Source organism: Pezoporus flaviventris, unplaced genomic scaffold, assembly GCF_033815535.1.
Source record: "Pezoporus flaviventris isolate CSIRO_AGI_PZ_B2104156 unplaced genomic scaffold, CSIRO_AGI_Pfla_v1 ptg000378l, whole genome shotgun sequence".
In the NCBI taxonomy this organism is placed as follows: Eukaryota; Metazoa; Chordata; class Aves; order Psittaciformes; family Psittacidae; genus Pezoporus; species Pezoporus flaviventris.
The window spans coordinates 73,850-95,273 of NW_026892925.1; the positions used below are offsets into that span (position 1 = coordinate 73,850).

Sequence of the window (21,424 nt, forward strand, 5' to 3'; positions counted from 1 at the left end):
TTCCTGGAATTGGGCATGGTTGGATGGGGCTTGGAGCATCCCGCTCCATGGAAGGTGTCCTTGCCCATGGCAGGGGTTGGAGCTGGATGAGCTTTAAGGTGCCTTCAACCCAACCCATTCCGTGATTCCATGACTCCATGATCCCACACCTCTGTGCTGCAGTGTGGATGTTCCCTGGTGTAGGGACCTTAGGGAGGAGCTGGTGGCACAAGGGAGCTCCAGAGCATGCCACAAGCACAGCATCCCACAGGGATTCACAGCATCCCATGGGGATTCACAGCATCCCACAAGCAGAGCATCCCACAGGTGTTCAGAGCATCCCACAAGCAGGGCATCTATCTTGGGTTCAGCAGCAGCAGTCATTTTTTCTCCCTCTTGGTACCTGGTGCAGGCTGAGTTTTTGACTTTCAGCCTGGGAACAGCGCTGATAACACTGATGCTTTTCGTTGCTGCTCAAACGTTCAGTCTGACCGAGGACTTTGTGAGCCTCATGCTCTGCCATGGAGGGAGGAGGAAGGGAAGCCGGGAGGAAGCAGAGACAGGACACCTGACCCAAACCAGCCAAAGAGGTATTCCATACCACAGCACGTCATGCCCGGGAGGTAACAGGGAGTTACCCAGAAGGGCACTCACTGCTCGGTTGGGCTCGGTCGGCGGGTGGTATTGTATTCTCTTCCCTTGTTATTTCCCTTATTGTTATTGGTGTAGCAGCAGTGGTTTGTGTTACACCTTAGTTACTGGGCTGTTCTTATCCAACCCGGGGGAGGTACATTCTTTCGATTCTCTTCCCCATCCCTCCAGGAGCGGGGGCAAGGGAAGAAGGGGGGGGGGGGAGGTGAGCAAGCGAGACTGCGTGGCTGACTGGGTTTTAAACCACGACTAAAGTTGAGATTGCGATTGCATGGGAACCTAGATACTCCTCTACCACACAACAGCAACATTTCACAGAGTAAACTTAGGCAAGAAGCTAACTCCGCACAGAAAAATTACCTTCAGCAACCAAATTGCTGTCATCCATCAGGTCCTACTTTGTTCCTCATCTGCACAGAGCTGTTTCAGGTCTCGGTTTCCTCCTGATTTGTTAGGCTAGGCGGCCACAGCACATTTTTTTAGCACTAATGCATACCTTGAACACAATACCTGTTGAAATAAAAGCCACTAATTGTCCTATTTTATAAGAGACAGCTGAATATTGTTTTCAGAAACCTTAAAGAATCTTCAGCTTACTTAAAAATTGTGGTTTACTTTAATCTGTATCCGAATAATAAGCTTGTACCTTAAAGCAGAATCCATGGTTTGTTGGTGCTCCAGAAATCTTTTTGCCTGTCAAAGACATGTACGTATCACTAAGGCTGAATTCACAGAAAAACTGCAGATGCCTTGGCTCCTAAAAAGAAGAGCAATATACTATAGTTAGACTATTTTTAGCCAGCCCCTCCAGAGAAGAAAATCAGGAGATGTAGTGGTTATCCTGGTCCAAAATAGTCTTAACATACTGTACGTTTAACTCCGACATTGTGAAATCTACAAAGAGACAACTCAGCAGCAATTTCATAATGCAGAGAAAAACCACATCAAACTAGTCAAAGAGCTCATTCTGCCAGAGAGGGAGAAAAACCGAAGTACAAGTGATGACACTTCTGGGAAAGCATCCGCTAAATTCAAGCCACAATAATATTACAGGAGGAGTCACGTTTTGAGAGCTGTATGCATTTCAAACATCAAAATAAAAGGTACTTTCATAACCTGAAAACTGTCCACTCCTCTTTCTAACCATTCTCTCCATCCTCTAAGATGAACCAAGCTAAGGAAGAAAACAAAAGAGGTTTGCTGAAGGATACAAAAGCAGCTCAATGATTACTCTGGCAGTTAGCACAGAAAATTCAGAACAAGAAAAATCTTTAAGTGCTTTACGTAAAAGGTGTCTCGACTCCAGTGTATCCTGTTTAACATTATCAGGTTTCAAGAACCGCCACCAAAAAGTTGAAGTAGTAAAATGGAAAACTGTACAGTGACAGAACGTGAGAACTCGCAAAATCTTCCTGTAAAATCCCTTTATACACAGGGGTTTTTTATTTTACATCATGAAGTAAGACAACCCCTTTTCAAAGCACCTACTTCCACTTCAGCATTTTAACTACCAGCTGAAAATTGATTTTAAAAGAGTACGCTGTTAACTGACTGGAAAAATATTGATCAGAATGAAGCAAAGTTAGGCAAAAGGAAATTACTCTAAGACAATACTTTTCCAATTTTATATCGCTCTACATTTTATCCAGAATAAATATTTTTCTTCCTTTTTGTCGGTGGAAGTTGAAATTCAATTTTTTCTTATTAGAACAGATTTTAAATACATACACCTTTGCTCTAACTTCGTTATGTTATTATGTTCTCCCTTTTTTATTTTCCTTTACCTTAGATGTACCTTTAGTGGAAAAATAGAGGCCAGATCTTCTCAAAAGAAAGTACAGTTCTGTCCGGGATTTTTCCCCCTGCTCCTTTGCATGCAAATAACTGTGAATCTCAGGGGATGTGCTGGAGCTTAGGAACACCTGAAAGAAAACATCAGATATGCATTTCTCCTTCCACCTGAAACCAGCTTTCTATTTCACTAACATACTCAGACAGAACTAAGGGGAATAAACCCCTAAATCCAGTATCACACCACAGGAATTCAATTATGATTGCATCTAATCCCATTAAGAGTACTTCTGACTTAAGATGTGTAGAATGTTACACAACTCCAAGGTAAGCTAAGCAAGTTACATATTTATATAGAACGTATGGTTTGAAATGAGAGCATTAGTTATGCAATACGTTGACTTCAGCAACAAAACCAGTGTTAAGAAGTTCTGATCCCATGCCTCAGACCCTACGTATAGAAAACTGCAAATGAACGCTACCAACAGATGAAGAAGAAACAAAACAAAGCTACCTCTCCTTCCTCCTGTGTTACAAACCAGGTAAAGGAACCGATCTGAGCTAAAATTAATTCAGCAAAGAACTCACAAAAACTGAATCACAAACCCATGCAGGTCAGGTAGATGTTACCATTTTCAAAAGGAGGAGACAAAGGAGCCACCTGAAGGGGTGCCTGAGCAGGAGCTTTAGGAGCCAGAAGCAGAAGCTGGGCCAATCGTCGAGACAGCTGCTCGAGATATTCAATGGCTTTGCTTTAGCCATTTCAACCAGACATTGTCAGAGCGCAACACAACTGTTACCTAGCAAGACACTGTTATCTTAGCAAAGAGCAAGTACACAGTTCTACTCAGTCTGCAGGACAAAACTGCAGAAGTACCCATTAAAAGCTGGCAACCACATTAACTTTATGCTCGTTCCATGAAATGCATTATTCATTTTTATTCCTCTTCTTCCAATAAAACTGCTCAGAACAATGACTCACATCTAAGCATACTAACCTAGAATCCTTCAATTTCCATATACGCAAAGGAACCAACTTCATTACTAAGCTCTTAAAGGAAAATTGCCCCAGGCTGGTCTGTACTATTATCAATTCTATCCAGACTTCTACAGAGATAGGCAACAAAGGGGTTTCGGGTTGATAGCTGCAGTTTCCACTGCTGCATTTTCCTCCTGTCCACTGCCACTTCCAGAAAATCGGATTTGAGGACACAAAGCAAAAGTTGAGCAGACAACAGGCAGAATGGACACTACAGGACTGCAGCAAAATAATGAAATGAATGTGATTTTGGAAGCACACCAGGTTCTTCAGACACTAAATAATGCAGTTCAACCGAGAAACACAAGGTTGCTTTCGCTTCTATTGTTCTCCTGTCCTGCAGTCTAAATTGAGCTGGTGTGAATGCAGTAACACGGGCAGGCTTCACTTGACAGGGGAGCGTCCTAGCTCACAACAAAGAATGCATTATGCATAGCTTCACCGCTGTTCACCTGAACAGTTACGTTACAGTAAGACTAGGTACATCTGTCTACAGCGCTGCTGGCACACAGCTGGGTGCAAATGCAGTTTAAGCTATTTCAGCCACACTGAAGCAGAAGGGGAGGTTCTGGTAGGTGTTCCAGCCTGTTCATCTCCCCATTTGCCACCAATGAACAGGTTCACTGGTAGCAAACATAAAGGCTGAGTTGAAGAAGTATTTTAACTCCATAAACAACGTCAAATGGAAGCTTTAGGAAAATCTAAACGAGTCAATCAATGTAAAAAAAGAACAGCATCTTTTTGGGTTTTAGTATCTCTGCTTAACACGAAAGGAGTGCTTGGCTCGCAGCCTGTCTTTCCCAGGATTTCTGCCATAAGAGCTTCAAACCAGAAGTGCTGTCATGAAAAACGCTTTTCTTACTCAGCAGACCAAAGTGGAATACAAAATACAAAGCTCAGCTTCAACAGTCATCGTTGTGCCCATGCTATCAATTAAAATAAAGGAGCAATAATGCTAGGAAAAACACAATCCCAGAACCATCTTTTTCTTTCTAAGACAGCTGAGGACTGTGTGAGAAAGTACAACCTGAGCAAGCTGAAGTTAAACTAGTAAACGTCAGAAGGAATGCGCAGTAAAAATATTTCAGAGTCAGAACTGAATGCAATAAACACCTAGAACTAAGGATAGGAGAAAAGATCCCTTCTTCGGGATTTTTGTTCTGGCTTGGTTTTGGAAGGGTTTTCTGTTGTTGTTTTGGTTGTTCCTTGGTTGGTTGTTTTTATTTAACGGAGGTATGTGCAAATTTACTAGTGGGGGAATGGATCCCTCTTCAAACAGATAACCAATATATGCCTAATATCAGAAAAATAAGTCCTTAATACAGGAAGATGAATTGCAGAGTTAAATGATGGTATGCTGCAGGCAGGGATTACCAGTCACACGGTACACAGAAACAAACTTGCACCCTGTCTCCCATGCAGTGAAATATAGAACATGATTTGTAGGCTGGTGTCAAACGTCACCATGTCTTTCCGAGAGTAGCATATGACAGCACCAAGGACTCAATGATGATTTGCTTAACTGCAAAGCCAACCCATTGAAAACCAATCTGAACAAAAACCAAAGCAAAATAAATGCCTTTTGTTGGTAAAAAAACAAATCAATCAACAGCTGAGAAAACAGAACAGGAAAAAAACATTGCACTGTCTCAGATGAATATAACAAAAATCAGAAACTCTAGATGTCACTAAATGCAATGAAGTTTGAGAGCCATACTCGTAACTAGAAACCTTATCTGTCTGCACCTGCAACATTTTGAATGAAAGACTGGCTGCAGTAGCATGGAAAATATTTGCTAAGGTGGACGCTTCTCAAGCATTACACACTATTTCCGACAGTCAAAGAAGCCAACATTTTCCCAAGGCTCTGTGAATCCAGTTTGAATTTGATGACTGATTTCTTCAAAGATGTGACCACAGTTGGCAGTGATCCAGCCCAATGCTGCTGGGAATGAGCAGGATTTTGCCCTGAACCTGCTGACAAATTCTAGGGCCCCAAGCAGTGCCAGTGAAGAGCTGTTACTGACTCTCAGAATTGTCTCCTGTTGACTTCAGTCAGTCTGACAGCTTCAGACTGGCAGAAAGGCCAGAAAAACCTAAAAACCTAAAAAACAAAAAAAACCTAAAAAACCTAAAAACCTAAAAAACCAAAACAAAAAAAAAAGAAAAAAAAAAGGGGGGGGGGGGGAAGAAAGAAATCTAGGATAAAATTTTGACCCTTCAAAGGAATTTAAAAAAAAAAACCACCAACACCTTATTGACTTCAGTGAGGGTAGGATATCACCTACTAACGACTCAGTTCTGTCAACACTCTAGGCTGTGCAGTCTATTCATTGGAAATGCTGTCATGAGTAAAGAGAGGCCTCAGATAAAGAGCTTCATGCTACCTTCCTTCTTGAAATGCTTTTAAGCATCCGATTTGCTTAAATAGCCTACAGCAAGACTTCCAGATTATTCACACTGCCTACCACTAGACATGTACATACAGTGTTGTCTCAGAGAAACCATATTCTAATAAATATGGCTTCTAATTCTAATAGTGACACACTTTATTTTTAGGCTATAGGTCAAACCTCTCTTCGGTACACACAGACAGCTGGTGTAGGTCAGACCCAGTAATTTCACTTAGCACATGCTAAATGGATAGCAGGCAGTTAACTGGTTTTTGTTCTGAGGCTATTCAGATGTTCTGACTTAAAGCCATCAGCCAAAATACTCACTTTCAATGAAAGTCAAGAAAAACATACTTGAAAAATATTTTACTCGCTCACCGCTTAATCCACAGAAAACTATAAAGGTATCAGAAGTGATTTTTTAATCACTTGTAAGCACTGAGTTGGTAAAACTAATGTCTCTCTTGCTACTTGACCAAGCACATCACAAATAATAACCAAGACTGTTAACTTGTCTTAATGAAAGTTTCCAAGGATATAGCGACTGGCTGTGAACAACTGACCCAACAGCTTCTGCTGAAACGGGCGTGAGGACTGCACGGTTCACAAAGGTATTCTCTGCCTCATGCCTCCTAAGTTTTATTGAACAAAATACAATTAAACAGACAATACACCATAAAACAGCAACAGAGGAGCGTTCACAACAGATTTTTCCATCTATCAAAATGGGGTGTAACCATTACCTCTTTAGAATGATTCTTAATCTTACCCACAAGCTCTGCACATTCGCTGTATATCGTATATGGGCAAGAGCATCCAAATCAAATGTTTATGTTACGCTGCAAAATCTACTTGATATTTGGGTAGCAAAAGTGAACCGATTTTCATTGGATATGCAGCATCTGTAGAAATTAATTCTTTTTATTTAGGTTTGTAAAAATTATTTACAGAATCTAGTTCTGTATGTGTCAATTATATTTAATTTGAAACATTTTTAATCCATTTGGGGTTACCTTAACCTCCTGACTAAACATCCATTTTTATAACTTTTTAATACAGAAGAATGTTTTGAGAATTATTTATTTAATGTTTTTCCTTTACTGGTGGATGCTAGAGTAGAATTTATTAGATAATTAAAAAAAAAACCTCAAAAACCTAGCTTTAATATTTCTTTCAGTTTTACCTTTAAAATCCTGTGTTCTTATGTTGCCTTTCCAACCAGTCTTTATCCCCCAAACTCACACACAGGCTTGTTGTCTTAAGACCACTGAAAGTTCTTCTATTAATTAATTTTTCTAGTGACAAGCAAGCAAGAGTGATGAGTATGTTTCCACCTTTATTACTCATTTTTCCCCTCTTTGGGAAGTAAGACCATGATCCCTGATGTGGTCATTCTGTGAATCTATTCCCACTGTAAGTTAAAATCTTGTGTCCACTTAAAGATGACTAACACTGAGTGACCTACCTTGTTTTTCCCCAAAGGCTACAGTAGCCTTCCAGCTAACAAATCATACTAGTCACTCTGAATTTTCTACTCATTTAAAGTTTAACCTTTTAGGCCTTTTTTTACAGGTGGTTGTATCACATTCCCATTTCCTCATTATCCTCCCAATGCCTGCTGTTAAGTATGTGCCAAGTACTGCAGCACTCCACCTTTTTAAGGAAACAGGGTCTTTCACCTGAAATACCCAAGAAAGGCATTAACCATTTTTACTTCATCTTCTGTTTTGACACTCCGAAAGAATGCCTAAGTTTCCAAGTGTGGTCATACAGTAACTGTCTGGCAGGGACACACCACTTCATACCTCATAAGGAAAAAAGTAGTAACCATATTTTGAGATATTCATAACCTAGGAACAGATCCAACAGTGGCAAAGAATTATGCTCACAAAAAAACAGGCAATGGGAAATTCTAAGCTATGCTGGCTCATCTGCATTCAAAGATTACACACCTGTAATATCCCAGAGTGGCTTACAGCTGCATGGGGCTCACTTGGAAAAGGTATCATATGATCTGGAAAAAAGCTCTGGAACAATAACAATTTGTATCAAAGTTCAAGAAAAATAAATATAAAACTTCCTATCCCTTTTGGATGCAAAATTAAAGTTCTCCATGCCCTGCAAGAAACTGCAGGTTCTCTGATCCAGGAATTCACATTTACCTTACTATCATTCCTCAATTTGTGGTATCTGATATATTATTTGCTGAAAACCTTAAAAACTTTGAGAAAACATCACCAGTTTCTGGAATCAAGAGGGTTTCATACACCACTACTTGGCTCTTAGTGCTGTTTTTCTAGTAGTAATTTCTATTGCTATTGACGTTTAAGAGTTGCCTGGGGGTTCAACGTGCTGCAAAGTAGGGGCAACATATGCCAACAGTGTTTTCTACTGCTTTCCTTACACTAGGAACCCAGCAAACCTTTTTTGGAAAAACTGCCAGTAACAGAGAATAAGTCCTCTCAGTTTTTATCTAACTATCCACTTTGTGTACGAATATCAGTTAGATCTGACAACATCAATATGGTATGGTTAAAAAGTCCACATTTAAAGTGTTGATTTCATTATCAAGGAAAGCTCAAGGGGTAATTTATGGATAGACCTGCAGCTGGGGAGTTCAGTACACTCATGCAAATATGAACCAGCCAAGAATTTGATCACTACTTATGAAGTAAAGGCACAGCTACAGGTTGGGCAGAGAAGAGATTCAGAGCAGCCCTGTGGAGAAGGACCTGAGGGTGCTGGTCGATGAGAAAATGAACATGAGCTGACTTCAGTGTGCACTCCCAGCCCAGAAAGCCAACCGTATCCTGGGCTGCATCAAAAGGAGCGTGACCAGCAGGGCAAAGGAGGTGATCCTGCCCCTCTACTCTGCTCTTGTGAGACCTCACCTGGAGCATTGTGTGCAGTTCTGGTGTCCTCAACATAAAAAGGACATGGAACTGTTGGAACAAGTCCAGAGGAGGGACAAGAGGGTGATCAGGGGACTGGAGCACCTCCCCTATGAAGATTGGCTGAGAAAGTTGGGGCTGTTCAGCCTGGAGAAGAGAAGGCTGCGTGGAGACCTCATAGCAGCCTTCCAGTATCTGAAGGGGGCCTATAGGGATGCTGGGGAGGGACTCTTCAGTAGGAATTGTAATGATAGGACAAGGGGTAACGGGTTCAAACTTAAACAGAGGAAGTTTAGACTGGATATAGGGAAGAAATTCCTGGTGAGGCACTGGAATGGGTTGCCCAGGGAGGCTGTGAATGCTCCATCCCTGGCGGTGTTCAAGGCCAGGTTGGACGAAGCCTTGGGTGGAATGGTTTAGTGGGAGGTGTCCCTGCCCATGGTAGGGGGGGTTGGAACTTGATGATGTTAATGTCCTTTCCAACCCTAACTATTCTATGATTCTAAGTTTTCCCAAGGTCTGGACAAGTTTGAAGCTAATATTCCCTTGACCATCAAATGTCCAGTGACCTTCATTTTTAATAAAACTGAACTACTGGTAGGGTTGATTCATATCAACAGAGCATCCCTGCTACACCTGGGTTCACAGTACCCAGAAGAATGACTCAAGCAGAAACAGTAAACTCTCTGATCAACCACAGTTGCTTATGCTAGTCATACCTGCATGTCTGCCACACTCCACAGCTGGTTCCAAGCACTGGCTAACCAACACACTTCTTTGAAAGCTTCTCAACTAACCATTGACTGTCTCAAGCTTAGGATTTTTCACTGGTGCAATGACACCTCTAGATTGGGGAGTACGTGATTTGCCCAGAGAAACACAGGTGGAGAAAGAAAAAGCCTCAGATCTCTTGGATCTTTTGTTACCTTAATATTTACCTTTTCATCTTTTTCACAGGTAGATAATTTGAGTTCCCTGCCACTGTTCACCCTTCAAGTCCTCATACATTTCTATTTCTCCCTTTGACATCTGAAACAAGCTGGCTTTACAAAAGACGGCATTACCAGTGACCCAAATACACCATGCATTTGAGCAACCAGAGGGTGAACTCCTCCAGCTGAGCCAGGACTGCTTCCACGACCTTTGTCATCAGCCACAGCCTGAATTAGCAACATTAACCTTTGGCAATACCCTTGAATTAGGAGCTGTCTCTGCTCTCCTTCCATTCCTTACATACACTAACTCTGGCTTCACTTCCTCTTGCTCCTAACAGGCTACAGCTGCTCACAGCCCTTTGGGTCAGCTGTCATGTAGCTGCAGCTGTGAGAAGCTGCCACAGGGCACCACTGGCCCAGAACATCCAATTTTCACTTAAACAATAAAATCCATCTTTGCTACAGATGCCCCTCCTCACACTGCTTCATTTTATGTTTTGTTGTCACTCGATGGAAACTTCACTCAATCTCAATCACTTTATTTTGTTGCAGGTCTGTGTGCAAACTTCAATAAAGTTAAGCCCATGCCTGCATGATGTTTATAGCTGAGACTAATTAACAGCTGAGCTAGTGGAGAGGCAAAGATATGTTGCTTGGCCTCCCTCTGCTCAGCTTTGGGCCAAGGCAGGGGAGCAGGCCTGCTGTCCTGTCGCTGGTCACTCCACTAAGGTGGTCGTGTGTTCTCAGAAGCCCCAACAGAAGGTGGGGATGCTCAAAGGCTGGTAGTTGCGAAGCAGAGGAGGAGAGGTGGGCAGGCTGCCTTACCTTGCCTGGGCAGCAGTCTGCTGGCCCTCCCTTTGCTGTTTTGTCTCCTCCAAGGCTGCTTTTGGTTCCATCCTGTACATGGTAGGTCCTTTTCCGTAGACGTCCAGTTCCACCTTGGGGAAAGCAGCAGGACCTGGTGTCTGTAAGAGAGGCAGGGAGGTTGCTGGGTACACAAGTGTTCTGCTGACAGGCAGGGTACTCAACAAAACGATCACACACTCGCTGTACAACATGCACAGTGGATTAAACCAGCACACTAAAGCAAACAAGCACAGTAAAGCGAACTGGGTAGATATTTCTATACAGTAAGTAAGTACAGTAAAACAAATTGTGTACATGTATATAAGTAAAGTACAGATGACAATTAGCAGTGCATCGAATCAATACTGCATAGAGAGACCAGAGACTTAGAAGAAAGACATCACCAGTCATCATCAAACCATCCTCCAGGCCCACACTTCAGCTGGGAAGCCCCATTGCAGCCATTGCCGGGAGACTCAGGTAATCAGGAAAGTTCCTACGAGGTCCATCCACACATAGGTGAGGCCTCGGAGTCAGCTACAAGAGGCTCCTGCTTTTGTACCCTTAGAAACACAAGGGGCTTTATGCCAGCTCTGCCACTGTTTACTCGTGGGCCCGTGCAGTTCCTCATCATCTCAGTGTTGGTCACACTGACAGCATTGGCCAGGTGGCCCAGCGTGCCCAAGCAGGAAGCTCACGGAACAGCTGCACCCTCATGGTTTCCTGCCTCTTTCTGACAAACAGTCACCATGAACATACACACATGGACTCTGCCAAATACACTGTGAAAAACCCACACTGGGTTGTCTCTCAGTCAGGAGAGGGAATCAACTCTCAGCGAGGTTCCCATCCGTTACAGTCACAGCCAAATCCAAGCACAGGAGCGGTATGCACATAGAGATGGAGACGAAAATGGAGATAAGAAAAATAATGTAAAAGAATATTTTCTTTTCACAAAATAATGGAAAACAACCAAAATTGTCTTCCTGATACAGACACTCAAGTTTTCTACTGCAATTGAAAATAATCTGAACAAAACAAAACTCTTGGAGCCAAGACTACCCATTTCCTAAGAGCCTTCTCAGCTTTCACAGTGGCACACACAGTCCTGACTTCCACAGGAGGAACTCAAAGGTACGCTTCTGTTGAGCTGGACATTTGTGATGGAGGTTCTGTGGGAGTATGGGCCCTGAATACCCCATGAGGGAGGCCATCTCTGCTTTTATAACAGGGACACAGGGCTATGACTTCAGTTTTCCAGAGAAAAAGAATGTTGTGCTTTGATTTGATTAACCCAGCTGTGATTGATGCAAGAAGCCTCAGCGTCTGTATTTCAGGCAGCCTGCTTGCACAAGTCACACAGTGTTTATGGTGAAGATTTCACGTGCCACACGCCTGACAAATTACTTTGCCCTTTTAAGTAGAGAAAGAATGCATTTCACATGGTATCTGCAAACTGTGAACAGCCACTGCACTCACACAAAGCAGCAAGACCACTATCTGCAAGGAAAATGATTCATATCCCCATGAGGAAAACACCCAGTCTGCGGCAGTGCCTATAATCTACCAGTTGTGGACATGCTGTATCAGTTCACTCCTTCTCACACTCTTTCCCCTGACTGCAAGGCTGAAGGACAGCCTCTACCTGGGTCCCAATACCCTTGGGTAAGGAGCATTCCGGAGGGTAGATTTTGTCTAGTTAAGCCCACCAGCACTTTTGGATCACTGACTACTGCGGCGCTTGAGCCTTTTGGGCATCTCCCCACTGCCCCAGTCCTGCCAGCCCATCTGTGCCAAGCACTTACAATCAACTGAGGGAAGCAGAGTAATGAGGACGTATTTAATGAAATGCTCAGTACTACTAAGGCCATAAATGATAGAATCACAGAATACCTCCTACTGAACACAAGTGCACGTGTCCTGTCTTTCACACAACTGCCTCCTGTGCTCTTCAAGATGCCTTCCTCAGCTTACGTGGTTTACCTTTAATGCTTATTTCTATTCAAGGTGGTTTGAATCCTATTAACCCTTAAAGCTCTCACAATGCAATAAGAGAAACCCAAGCTGGATCAAACTATTTTTACAGAAGTCACCTGTTAGAAACATGCATGCCAGGAGGTAAATTGCTCTTTTGTTAGATTTCTTCTCAATTACCTTTATGCAGAGGTTGGTTTGGGGCTGCACCTGTGGAGCTATTGGTGACTCCCATCCAATGCAAGTGGGTGTAGTCACTGGCAGCAGATGTCTGCATTCAAGACATGGTGCCATCTGAAGAACAAGCCACATCACATCATGTCATGAAGGCTATCAAGAGGTTTTCAGTGTTTTCCTGGTTAGAGTCTGCAGCAGCAAAGTCACTAGAAACATTGAAGCTGACAGCCACAGCTGCTGGGACGGATCCTTACAGATCAAAGGCTACTGAGAAAATAGGAAGACAACTGGAAAGAGTGACTTTACTGACAACTAAAACTAGGCTAGAAAGGTACTAAGTTAGTTCTCAGTAAAATTAAAAAGCCAGAGAGAAGATAGAGGCATCGCTGTAAAGACTTGGTGCTCTTACATATATGCCCACACCTGCCACCATTTAAGGTTTGAGGCATGATGGACCTTCTGTAGCTATGACACAAGCAGCAGTTACTAACTAACTGCACTACTTAGCACTGGAACAAGATGCATGCGCAGGTCCTGAAGATGCGGTGGTTGTTGATGCAGCATGAAGAGGAACCTGAATTTGGTCATGTTTCCTGACACTGGTGAAGAAAACACAATTTACTTTTCCAGTCTTACCCCTACTAACATAACTGGCACTGGAAGGAATCTGTGGTTCATTTTGCCCATTATTTAAGAATTACATCCAGTGCTAAAGGTATGGAACAAAATCACAGAATCTCAGAATCGCAGTCTGGTTTGGGTTGGCTCCTTAATGAAATGTGCCCTCATAAAAATCATGAAATGCAAACAAAAGTCTCAAGGCTTAAAGTTTCACATGAACACGTAAGGAAGGTTTTATAATTATAGAATATATATAATTATATAGAAATATACATAATTAAAATTATCCATAATAATAATAGAAATGCTTATATATCTCTCTTACCATTATAAATCATACAGTCTAAGAGAAATGCTTTTCAGCCCTCTGGGCTCATGACACCTCAGACCATACGTGCACACGTGTGTGTGCGCGTGCTGCGGGGGCGGCAGTCGGGTCGGGGGGGCTGCAGCATCTGCAGAATGGCTTCCCTACATGTAAAACCTGCACTTGCTGGATATGTGACAGGGCTCACGTCCAGCCCCACAGTCTCACCGCATTGCTTGTTCCAATGAAGAGTGGCCATAGTGGAACATCAGCTGGTTTGCCAGAGGCCCAGGAACAAGAGGCAAAGGCACCAGCAAGGGTCCGTGGACCCAGCGCAACTGCAAAGTTCACCAGCCAGAGAAAGACAAAGGCATCGGCTACCTGGAAGATGAAGAGGTACTCAGGTACGGGCTTTCTCCTCCATAAAAAGCAAAAGTACGCTGAGCACCTGCACACAGTTCAGTCACCTTGGTTGTGCTAAAAGCCTGTCCGGGAAGAGAAATCAACACCACAATGATAAGCACTGAATCCTGTGTTCACAGGCTCTGAAATTTAGCAGCTTCATACAAATCACATCATTCTGCTTGATGTCTCATTAGATCATTCAACACTGCACTCTAGTACTATGTAACCTGTTTGCATATATAAGGACTCATGTCCTATGCAGGTGTTTAACTTTAAACTATACGGTTGGCAAACAGGGCTGCTTACCACACGACTGAAACCTAGAGATATGGAATCTGAATGTCAGAAATATACTTTTAAGATACACAAACAAAGAAAAGCTGCTCACATAAAAAGCAATAGTGAGGAAATAAGAACAATTGAAAACCAGAGGGTAAGTCAAAACCAGAGGCTTGTGCAAATCAGCACAACCGAGCTGAAATCAACTGAGCTGAGCCATTCTGTACAAGCTGCCACAGCTTCCCTTACCCATCTCACGGTATTAAAACAGGAGCAGTCTTTACATGAAATTACTCTTCCTTACTTCTGTTGTTCAATTCATGCGTTTGCTCAGTTTGGGCGTTAAATAAAACCAGTCAATTCCTAACCCCTTTCTTTTTAGTGTTCGTGTATCAGGATGTTGGGGAATTGTCTGGGATGTACCTAACCACAGCAGTGCATTGACATTTAAACACCTGAAAATAACCTTGATATAACATTTGATAAATAATTCTAGTTTTCAAGAAACACTTCAATTCAACCCCACACTCAAGTCAAAAGACAAGTATTTCTGGAGCTCCATAAAGGTCATCACTGTGCAAAAGCAGCCAAGCCTCTGCTTTGAAACCTGGCTGCTCTTTGGGCAAGTCTGAGGCACAGCTTTCAAATTCTTCCACTGCCTTTTGAGAACCACAAAACCAGAAATCCTCATGAATTCAGGAACACTTTTCCAAATAAACCTCTATTTCTGCGTCTTCTTTTCTCACCCAGAAAATGAGGCTGGTTGATACTCACCTGCTCACAGGACACTGCACAAAGAAAATGCTTCATAGCTCTAAATTGCTTTGAACAAAGGAGTCTTAGCTGAACACGAAGCACTATTTTCAGATTTAACAGGAGGAATCATTACTTAAGGTACGCACATTTTCTCACATTGCATTTAACAGCGATTAAGAAATACAATTAGGATAGCTCTCACAGCAGGGAAGTATTTGTAACACCTCCCTCTGGGTCACAAGTCAGCTTTGCATACTTGCATGGTGTTGGATTAGCCATTACTTTATACACAGGTTCTCCTGATGTAGCCAGAAAACTGAATGAGGTTTTTCAAGGAGGAATCCCAGAGCTGTGGGCTTTGAGCAACTCAGGAGTCTGCAGGAGGTAACCACAAGCTCTAAAACACTTGTGCCGCTCACAGAAAAACGCTCTTGCTATGCAGAGATGGGTATGAAGGGCCACAGACAAGACTGAATACTTTCATTACTTACAGAACTCAGGCAGACTTCATCCCAGAGCTGTATGCCATGGCCCTCTTTGCATGACAAAGAACAATTTGTTTGCAAAACGTGACTGTCCCCTTTCTGACACTTTACCAAAGCCTTGCCTTTCCAGGGACAGACAATGGCTGCTGTCAGGCAATTCAGAGGACTCCGGGCGCTCTGTGTTCTCTCACTCCTTCCCTACATTATTCTGTACAAAACACACGTGGAGCCCACCCAAGCTAACTAAGCGACCATTAACATCAGGTTCACAGAGCATACAGCCAAGAAAGGGCATAGTCACTCTTTGCTGAGGTTCCTTTTTCACCCCTTGAAGCCAACCTTATGTAGTATAAAAGACCTTGTATGATCCTCTACCTTGGCATGGGTTTCAGTCCAGTTCTTTCTAATGACATTGAATTCACTATCCAGTTGGTACATCACACACAAATGCCCAGTGAGGAAGAGTGCACTTTGCTGAGGTTCCTTTTTCACCCCTTGAAGCCAACCTTATGTAGTATAAAAGACCTTGTATGATCCTCTACCTTGGCATGGGTTTCAGTCCAGTTCTTTCTAATGACATTGAATTCACTATCCAGTTGGTACATCACATACAAATGCCCAGTGAGGAAGAGTGCACCGGTGCAGCAAGTGCCAAGTGACCAAATAGCCCTTTTAACGCTGGTTTGGCTAAGGTGAAAGCAGAGACTGATCCGGTCTTGTAGACCAGAAGACTGTTCCTCCAGAGAGGTACACAGATAGAAGGATACACAGCTGTCACAGCCTCATAGGAAATACAAACTGCAATGAGTATGAAGGTGACGATTGGCTAGAACAACATAGACATTATATAGCCAGCAGTCCTGGGAAAGAAAGAAAACATGTCAGTAAGCTGCAGCAATTTAAGAAACAAGCTTTTTTTTTCAGTCCTCTTCTAGCATCATCCTTTTTACTCTGAGATACTCGGTGATAGTGGTAGCATAATCTAGAGCTGGGATCTCAGAATACTGCAGGCTCTTTCTTCAGATGTCTTTACATCTTCATGTTGCCATTTTTACCACTCCACTTTTATCAGCAGCACTAGAATCAACATTATCAATTTGCCATGTTCCAGCCTGTCTTCTACTTCCTCCTTCTCCATTACTGCTTCACAGATCCAGCTCTTTCCACGCCACAAACCCATTTCAATCACATCTTCTTGCTGCAGTAATGACCCTTTATTTCCTTGTCCCACGCTGCTCAGCTCATATGCTCTTCCCTCGGCTCCTACACACCTGAAATTACCTCTCGCTATTTTGCATTTGAGGACTCTGTCCCCAGGCCCTTGCCTGCCTTAAGTACTGACTATTTTGGGGCACGACATTCAGTTTGTCTTCGTAATGCCAGGACGTGCTAACACCTTCCTGGACTATGTGACTTTCCTTGCATGTGCCCTAAATGAATGGTGCCTGCCTTTGGCTGCTGGCAGGCAGAAAGAAGAATGGCCTTTCGCTGTTGGCAGGAACCTGAGCGCGTCGGCTGCTACTCCTCCAGGGACTCCTCTCTGTAAACGAGTGAGTGGATACAGCCCCGCTGGGTAAACCGGACACAGCCACCTCAGAGGTGAGCGCCTCCAGCTGGGTTATCTCATGGGATGGGATTGCAGAGAGCAGGGGTTCGGTCACTCAAGCTTACAGGTTGGTTCTCTTCACATTCTGGCCACCTGCCTCTTCTGTTACTCTAAATTGTCTCTCCAGTGACTCTGTAAGCTTATCACAAGCCTTTCTGTCTCTTAGTATTTCCTGCAGGATTGACTTGTGGCATTTCTGACGCTATGTGTTTGGCAGAAGGCAGTTTCCAAAATGTAAAAGCAGACAAAGTTACCCAATTCCTGCTGCTAAACTAGTAAATGCTGGGAGAGAGCAAGGGAAACCTCGTGTGCAGTCAGGAGCTGAAGAGCAACACATCCATTTCTGTCTGAGTCTAGAGATGCAGAAGTCCAGTAGAGGCACACAGCAGAAACAGTCACTACGTACTAGCAGCGTGCAGCAGGTCACGATAGGCCCCTTGGTTTCCACAGACACCATGGACGGAGTAACGACTGTTAACTGTTTGCCCCTATGGATTTCAAGACAATTGCAGTAGTTTTGAAAGAGGAGTTAAAAGGCATTGAAAAATGCAATTTGATTTCCAGTCGTTAGCAGCTTGGTTTGCACCTTCCCGAACACAGGGCATGGGCTGTTAGGTTTCCAGGAATTGCACCCAGAGCTTCACCTCATGCATTACGCAGGAGAGTAAAACCATCACCCTCAAGTGACCTTTCCGTGCTGCTGAAAAACTACAGAATGTTAGCACTTCCCAGCGGGAAGTTTATGAACTTTCTGAAATCCTTCTACCTGTCAAGGTTGTGAACAAAAGTGCTGCAGAGCGTTAACAGTGTTCCTGTATTGTCATGAACAGGAACTAAAGAGGATAATTCAGCCCTGCCAAAATTAATTGCAATGCTTTAACTGCACAGTAGCATAAGACAGGAAACAGGTACCTGGCTGAAGGCAGAACCTCAGCATTTCCCAATCCCATTACAAAAATCCTAAACCCTGACTCCTGAGAACCATAACACCAACAGAGAGGGCAGAAAACTACAAGCAAGTGCACACAGATAAACTCAGAGCTAACTCCATGTGCTCTAACAGAGCCCTACTTCCGAGGCCCTCAAGGCCTTAGCTTATTTGCAATTAAATCCAAGGGCGTGTTAAGTCCATTTCTCCTTTCTTATATTCCCATGAAAACAAACCCAAACCAAACTCAAACCACAACTAAGAGTTGGCACTGGATAAACCAGGAACCACTGTGAATAAAGCCTATCCAGATTTCAGAAAACACAAAATGAAGAGGCCTCCCAACTCTCACATCCTGCTCTGCTTTCCTGTGTAAGCAGAGCTGAAAAGAAGAGCCTTGGACCACACCACATCACAATGTCTGGTCGTGGAATTCTCCTTTTCCCTCTGCAGACTTATGCATTTCCAGAAAAAAAGGTATTTCCTAAATTAAAAGCCCCAGCCAAAGCAACACCACTCCTCTACCACTAGTATATGTCTCTCTGGAGACAATCCAATGACAGAGCAAAGCTGGCAGCTGTAGCTCTTAGGCTCCTATTAACAGTGCCCCACACTTGGCACACACCTCCTTGCACCCAGGATACATGGGGCCACTAACAGGGTCTGTACTCTTAAGGCAGGGAGCTGGGAGATAAGAAATGTCTTCCTGCAAACGAGAAAGCTCTTATAAGCACCATGCAATGGCGATCAGGATCCGATTCCTTAGGAAGATCAGCATCAGTATGATTATGACCTCAGCACCACAAAGTATTACCACTGGAAACACACAAAAGTTAGGTTTATGAAGAACCGAACCAACAGGCTGCCTCTGTAATTCCCCCCTCTCCCCACCCCTTGTGTTTTGCACTATTGCTCATGAACTCCATAGAATTCCCTGCTGGAGCAGCTCTTTCCTTCTCTCACTGCAGCTGCCAATCATCAATCCCATTTCATAGCTTTGGGGGGGGAAATTCTACATGCCCAGAGTTTGTCAGAATGGGCACCACCCTGCCAGTACACCCCTAACAAATTCTGCTTTTCATAACAAGCATTTTGCACGTTTATACTCTAATGCTGCTCATCCGTGGTATTTAGATACAACAAATAAAAAGGAGATGAAGAGTCAACTTTGCCTGAAGAGTGCAGTTTTCTGATACATACTCCTTTAACATTTACGTGTACTTAAATCAACAGGCTTGTCTGAGCGTTAGCTTGGCGTGAGCTCCTTTTCCCTCATTCCTGTGAAAAAAACCAAAGAGGCTTTGTGAAGCACTTCTGAAAACAAAGGGCCTTTGGGTTTTTTTTTTGTCCAGTTTTGGTCAAATGATTTTCACCTTCCAGCTGTGATGCTGGAATCACACAAACTTGCTCTAAGGTTAGAGAGCTGAGAGCACCATGTCCCGAAACATTTCCTCTCTTAGTTGTGAGCAGTGTTTGATTCATAACCCAGATCTTGTTTAAAGAGTTGGCTTCTCTCTGATTTCTATTTGTGTCACTTCAAATCCTACTGCTGCAATAGGAAGCAAAAGAATTCTCTGGACTCCACCTCGAGAAGGCAGAGTCTTAAATGCCTGAAGCACACCTCCTCTCACCCTGAGACACATCCCTTAATTCTGGGTGCCTCAGAGGGTTAGACAACAATTAAACCAGCCCAGCGGTGGTGGATGGTTACACACAGCAGGCCCTGTCTCCTCCAGCTGAAACCAAGAGTTCTGTGGAGGGAGAGGAAGACAAAGGGAAGGTATCCCTCAGCCGTGGCGTCTGGAGGTCTGCACAGGGACAGGGGAATTGGCTTCAGGTCCCACAGCTTTGACACAGCCTCAGAATCCAGACCCAGATAGTCAGAGATGATGTTCAGTTGCGATCCCAAGTACTGATAGCAGTACCCCTAGCCATCAGAACTGCACGTGGCAAGTGACCCCTGTGGTGCTCAGAACAAAGGTTTTGTTACACACATTTCAGCACCTATTTTTGATATGCTTCTCCATGAAGGAATACATAGGCAGGTTGCTTTGCAGTTGGTCTCAGCCCAGTTCAGATCTCTTAAGTTAACGTAGCTTGTCCCCATTAGTGGTACCTCAATTCACTCATCTGAAAGTGACACTGACCTCTGGATAAACTGTACATTGGCTGCTAAGAATCAGGCAGGGGAGTTACACAGAAAGATGTAAGAAAATCCTAATATTCTCTAGGGCTAGCATGCTAAAAAGCTCTGCCTCAACAATATGCAAAGATGCTCCTGAGCTCAATGATCCAACACAGTTACTTGAAGACACAAAGCAGAGAAAGCAGACTAAAGGAGTAAACTACTGCTCTATTCATTTAGCTACCAATAGGGAGAAGCAGTGCTTTAGGCTATGTGCCATTCATCATCAGTTAGTGCCTGCAGGCCTGCCAATAGAGTAGTAACAGCAGCACAAATAGTGTTTGACAGGTATTTGTTCTCTCTTGTGCCCCTCCTTGTCTTGTTCCAGTAGGATTGTTTTAAATACACTGCCCTTGTAAGAGAAAGCAGTGAAGCACTTCTGAAAACCAGAAGTGATGACATTTGTGATGGTTCATTACACAGCCTCAGGACAGCCTCCAAGAAAATGCAGTGACCTGAATGTAAACAGGTCTACAAAAGACCCACAGAGTTATTCGTCTCATTTCTGGGGCCCTCCAGGAGGGGGCATAAACAGACTGAGAGACAAAAATGCCCCTCCTTATCTTCATCGGGACTTAGTTCTTGCCTTCTGCTTCCCCATTGTGAAGACTGAACACACGGGAAGCAGAATGCTAGGAACACAAGCCTTTTTCACTCTCATCACTAGTGCGACTGCATTCTGGCCCCTTACACATACGCTAGTCACTTTGCAGAAAAGGTAGATTTTTGTACTATACAAAGAAAGTGAATTCTGATTACTTCTATGAGCAACATATGTAGAGGAGGAGATTTAACAAGGCAGAAACTGTAGCAAGACAGCGACTGAATCTTCTGAACATCCCTTAACGGATACCAAGTTTAAAGGGCACTTACTAAATGCCAACCATGTTTGCCTCAGCTGCAGGTGCACTCTCAAGTCTGTCTGGAATCCAGTACCAGAAACAGTGAGCTCAGATCCAGGTATTCCTTTAAGATGGTCGTACTCCCAGCGACAATGCCAGATGCCTGTTAAAAATCAATCAATATCAAATGAGCGTTTTTGAAGAGTGCAAAGACAAGGCTGGGGTTATTTAAATCTTTGACAAGTGAAGCGTTTTGTCCTCAGCATGTCGGGGAAGCAAAACTAAACACGCGTTACTGCGAGACTAGCCAGCTATAACATCACATCTACAGATA

The 21,424-nt window shown here is 43.4% G+C and overlaps 1 long non-coding RNA gene across 1 annotated transcript; it reads right to left on the minus strand.

Annotated features, from left to right (window-relative positions):
* Positions 1-16,512: 16,512 nt before the first annotated feature.
* On the minus strand, positions 16,513-20,125 carry LOC133263622 (uncharacterized). The gene is made up of 3 exons (XR_009741510.1): positions 20,068-20,125; positions 18,798-18,879; positions 16,513-16,870 (listed from the first exon to the last, which is right to left on the minus strand). It is a non-coding gene; the product is annotated as an uncharacterized LOC133263622 (long non-coding RNA).
* Positions 20,126-21,424: the final 1,299 nt, after the last annotated feature.